We start from the raw sequence: 6,027 nt of genomic DNA on the forward strand, positions 1-6,027 counted from the left end.
CTAGAAAATACACAATACCGCCCCTTTATAAAAGTCGTATAGGACCTGAACGTGTCACACCTTGAGAGAGCGATACAATAATATCCACAGCCACGTCACATGGAAGCGCAGTTGGTTTCTGCGGATATGTCAGTCCAACAATAAAATGGACACAAAGTTTTTAAGGTGCTCTGCATTAGTCAGAGAAGAGCGAAAGAATGATCAAAAACCGGTAGTGGTGTAAATGCTCAGCACTGGACAGTATGTGTGTGTTTACGACAGGAGGACGAACAGCTGGCCAGCAGGTAGAAAGAGTCCAACAGTGGTTGGGGCGTAGCGGCCCTTTAACTAATATTTCTTGGTTTGTTTTTCTGCCTCCTTCACCAGCCTGCTCTTTGTGTGTTTGTTGGTGAGAAAAATGGGATTTCTCTTCGAGCTCAGTGGCCAGCGGCTAAAGGAAACATTCCTCTGTGTGATTTCATATCGATACCCCGAGGAAACGGGGAAACAGATTAGTAGTCAGAGGTTCCTATGAATCCCGATGAACTTACAAAAAAACTAAATAAAAATGCTAAACACTAGATTTGGCAAAAAAATAAAATAAACAAGCAAAACAACAAATTACTATTCCCTAAGAGGTTTATTTCCCCTCCAACTGAATAAATTCACTTTATGGGTTTCCACACATTGTTTCCTGGGGGACCAACAAGTCCATCCACATCTACAACTGTTAAACTTACATATTTATTTCAGCGTGCACTTTAAGACCTCAACGTAAGTTTTCCATTACCGCCTATGCATAATAAACCACTACTAAAAAACCACTACTGTTTCCTGCCTACATATCTATCTATCTATCTATCTATCTATCTATCTATCTATCTATCTATCTATCTATCTATCTATCTATCTATCTATCTATCTATCTATCTATCTATCTATCTATCTATCTATCTAGATAGATATATATCTATCTAGATAGATATATAGATATATAAAACAATAATATATAAAATCTTATCATAATTTCACTTTCCCGTTACACATTTATCTCTCCACACAGCAGATTCTCCTTAAGCTGATTTGCAGTGCACCATTTTCATGACGATGAAAAAGCTCAATGCCCCGCAGCAGTTCTCCCACCTGGTTCCCACGGGAACCAGGAATCCTGCGCTTGAAGGGTCACAGCAGCGTGGACTGGAATCCAGATAAAGCAGCCAGGTGGAGTGCCCGAAGTGCAGCACACTTTCCTTCACGTCGAAGCGGCTCCTCTGCACAGGCATTTATTTATTAATTACCTGATTCAACATTTACTCTCCCTTTCACGTTGCGGCGTGGCTGCAGCAGCAAATTGCAATCTGCACAATAATCTGCAACTGAGAGATTTTGTATTACTTGAACACGGTCTACTGCACACTCTTTGATGGCGTGTGCTTTTACTTCAGTGCAGATGACGTTCCGCCAGCAGGGGGCGATAGTGACGCAGCGCCTTGGGCAAACGTGTTCAGAAAAATGGAGGACTGGCACATGTAGCAACCTTTAGATCCTTTTTTTTTTTTTTTAGATTATTCAGCCTGCCTCTTGTTGTGGCTGAAAAATACAGAATGTTCTGAACTGAATCTGGAGAGCAAAGGACTAAAGTTCTGCTACAGGTGCAACAAAATCAGATGTAATTTACTTTTAACAAGTACAAAACTTATATCCGGCATAAATCCGGATTTTCACATTCCATCCACACATGGATAGAACAAAATATGTGATAATGTTATAACAAAATAAAATCCAGTCAGGTTTACATTTATTTTGCCTCTAAAAAGGTTTTATTTTTTGATAGCCCTTTAATTAAAAAAAAAACCCCAAACAGAATATTCTATAAATTTCACCTCAAATGAATACATTTATCAATTGATTTGCTAATTGATCAAGCTGGAAGTTAAAACTTACAATAAAATCTAATCTCCCCTACTTTTTGAATGTGTCTTCAAGGTAAGGTAAGGTAATTTTATTTATGTAACACATTTCAAGCATCAAGGCAATTCAAAGTGCTTTATTTTTTGTAATATAAAAAACATTCAGCACATTCAGTGCAAAAGTATTTGCGGCGCCTTGCAGATTTTTTTTTGTTTGTTTTTCAGTCAAAGTTAAAGCCTTTTTGGTCACTTGCAAAGGTTTCAGATGATCAAACAAATCGTTAACAGACAAAGCTGTCCTGAGTAAATACAAAAGCCAGTTTTCATATGAGAATTTATTACACTAAAGGAAAATCGATATCAAAGTCCACCTGGGTCAATGTGAAAACACAACTACCCTCTTAAACGAAATAAACTTCAGCGACGTCTGTCTTCATTGGCACAAGTTGATATCGGCCAGGTGACGCCTGATTGGTGCAGCTGGAACTCTGTACAGCAAAACGATTCCTCGAGTGAGCAGATTATTTAGTTTGAAGCCTTGACAGACTGACTGATATTAAATGTGTTTTGAAATAATGCCACATTCAGTCATTTTGGGCGCTTTAGATCAACTTCACAAAGCCTCAGGACGGGAAACGGGAATATTTAGGTCAATTATTTCTCTTTTGCAGATTCTTGGTCACCTCTGGGATACGGTGAAAGTTTTCTTTGGTGCAAATCCTGTCAAAATTACACTCTTAGTCAAAAACGCAAATGGCAAAATGTCAACAAGTGAATAGAGTTGCGAGACATTTAAACTCTAGACTTAAGACAGACACCATCGAAGGAATCTAGTTAAATCTTCCATGTTTTATCCATTTGTCGTTGACTTGAAATTCTATTGTCTGGTTAGCATGATGCTAACCAGGTTAGCATGAAGTCTGGTTAGCATCATGCTAACCAGTCAAATTACCTGTTTTCTTTGGAAAAATATTATTGCTAAGCTTACAAAAGTCATGCTTTGAAATATTAATCCATCAAACACGCTAATGAGACAGAGGCTGTCATGGACATTAAGATCTGACGACACGTCTTCGCCATGTTAAAACAGTTAAAACACTAAAGACTGAGAATATTTCCTCTCAGAAGGCAAAAGAAGACAAGCTCTTGAAATGAATAAATGAGGTTAAATAAAATCGCTGTAGGCGTTTCTTATTCCTTGTCTGCAAAATAAATAAATAATTGAAAAAAAAACCCCCACAAAAACAATACAAGCGTGTTCAACATGTGCTTTATTGGAGGCTCTGCCTGTGTGACTGTCTGGTTTCTTTAGCAGCAGCTTCCAGCTCTGATGCTCTGTTGGGTCTGGTGTCTTTTGACAATCCTCCATAGATCCTCCATGGTGTCCAGGTCGGGCCAGTTTGGTGGCCAGTTCAACACAGAAATGCCGTGGCTACTGAACAAGCATTTGGTACCAATGGCAGTTTGGACAGGTGCTGAGTCTTGTTGGAAAATAAAAATCAGCATTTCCATAAAGCTTGTCAGCAGACGGACTCATAGAGTACTCTACGGTTTTCTAGCAGATTGCCGTCTTTGGACCTTGTGAAACTCAGGGAAGCAACACCAGCAGATGACATGGCACCTCAAATTATCACCAGTGTGCAAAACCAACCGGATGTTGCCACTGGCACAAACCACAAAGAAGAAGAAGACAACAGGAAGTAGATGGAGGACGGTGGCTCAATGTTTGTTTAATGACTTATCAGGTGAACAAACTTATTGGCGTGTGATTTTAATTGCGTTTCTTATTTGATGGAAACACAGCAATTGCAAAATTGTATTGGTACAACATTAGCGGATTATTGACAACGTTTTGCGAACATCACTTTTTTATATAACCAAATCAGTTTTTGTTGGTCTCATGAAATCATGTAATTTTACGAGAAATATTTGTGGCTTTTAATAAGGCATAATAAATAATACGGATAATAATACAAGCCTGAAAGAGACGCTGTAGGAGGGTTGTTTTCTGCACTAACTTACTGATTTAAAATAACTTTTCACTATTACTATAAATTATTCAGATGCACCTTTTATTGTTTCTCTCCGGCTGGTGAAATATGTTAGTTAGAAATTCTCTTTTAAAGTTCTCAGCTGAAAATAGAGAAAAAAAAATGTTGGGGAACTGTACAAAGGGTAGGCGCTCTAATGCACCTTTTGAGGCAAAAAGCAACCTTTCAGTCTAACTAGAATACTAATGGGTTTCTTAAAAGAAGGACCATGAAATTCTGCGAATCTGCAACTTCAATCAGACTGCAAAGAAAGGATCAAAATTATGGTCAAAGCAAAACCAGAAACCGGTTAAAACCAGACATTCACATATGTTGGCCAAAACAAAAACAACAGATAGCCCTTTTATTTCTTAATGTCAGATATTAGGTCAACTAGGATTACCAAAAGTATTTTTATTTGCTCAATCAATCAATCAATCAATCAAGTTGATTAGTATAGCACATTTAAGCAAAAAGGCAGTTCAAAATGCTTTACATCATAAAAACACAATCATAAAAAACGCCAACGACTGAGAAAACCAGTAACATTCACCGCCACACTAACGAGGAATACAAATTTCTAGAGACTGAGATTCGACTGAGACTATTCCTTTAAGGAATATTGGCACTATTAGATGATGACGTCATGCCCTTGTAAGCTTCTGATTATTTTATTTTACAGCTTGAGTGTTGAATGGAGGCATACCTTTATGAATATATTTTAAGACAACCAACACCATGAATACACGTTGTCCTTGGGGGATTTAATGAAGCGAATTGTGGCCCTTGTGTTCATCCTTGGGTGCAATTTCCATATTCCCGAACGTATCACAATTACAAGCAAGCATCATTGGCACGGGAATGTCTAGGCTGCACATCGTTCAGAAAGGAAACAGGTTCTGTTCTCCAGAGAAGAATGTATTAAACCCCAGAACAAGAGGACAGTGTAAAGATACCGACCGAAATGGTTGTCCCTGATCATTGTTACATTTGGGGGGAAAGGAAGGAAGCTTGCACAGCTGAGGACACTATCGCATTTGTAAAATGGTCACACAATGATCTGTGGGTGTTTAACACCAGGAGAAAAATTGATGGCATCGTGAGGAAAGAACATTACGTTGAAGCAACGTTTCAAGTTAAAACCTGAGCTTAAACGGGTCTCCCAAATGGGCAGTGACTGTAATTATATGACATTAATTGCAAAGTTGCGTAAAGACACCAAAGGCAATGTTTTTGGGTGGCTGTCACAAAGCCCTGATTATTAGGCAAGAAAGTCTCCAAACCTGAGTCCAGTTACACCAGTTCTGTTAGAGGGAATGGGCCAAAACTCCAGAAACTCGTTCAATGAGCTTGTGGAAGGATAGCTCTAAAATGCTGTACATTTTAAAAAGTATTTCTACCAACTACCAGGGAAATATATGGAATGCTTGTATCAATTCTGCAATTAGCAAACTGTAAAGGGCCCCAACATACTCTGGCGTACTTTACCACACGCACGCTCTTGCGTACTCAATGCAGACACGAAGAGAACATCTGCCAATCAGATGTTGCGTCCACGCAAAGGTGCATTTTTACAAATGCATACATGTACTCTGGGTTGCACAGAAATTACTCAGTAAAAAAACTGCGTTTGAATTCATCGCATTGAATTATTTTATAAGCAACACCAAGCTAATAAGGTTGAGAACTGCTGCAAGGACAATATAGGCTGTCATTCTTTGCCGTACCAAAAGGTGTGTGGTGGTTGTCCTGGTAGAGAAGAAACAGAGTTGGGTGCCCAACTAGCTCATCAAACTTGCTAGTATCTATTCAGATTTCTGGAAATGAAGAATTTTTTCTCGAGAAATGTAGGCAATTGGTCCACTCGACTGTGAAACCTCAGTTTGCGCGGAGTCGCCGCGGCTCACTGAACACGAACTGTACATCCAAGTGTGTGGGAGCCTCAAGTCAACTGTAAGTTATTCAAAAACAACTCTAGGTGGAGGAGGCCGTATTGACAATGAATATGACTGAGTCATGTACGCAATCTTCATTTTGATCTCATCTTCTTGTCTATCATTTCCAAACAACTCACTCTGACACAACTGTGTCTGCTGTTAACAATGCCG

Source organism: Xiphophorus hellerii, chromosome 21, assembly GCF_003331165.1.
Source record: "Xiphophorus hellerii strain 12219 chromosome 21, Xiphophorus_hellerii-4.1, whole genome shotgun sequence".
In the NCBI taxonomy this organism is placed as follows: domain Eukaryota; kingdom Metazoa; phylum Chordata; class Actinopteri; order Cyprinodontiformes; family Poeciliidae; genus Xiphophorus; species Xiphophorus hellerii.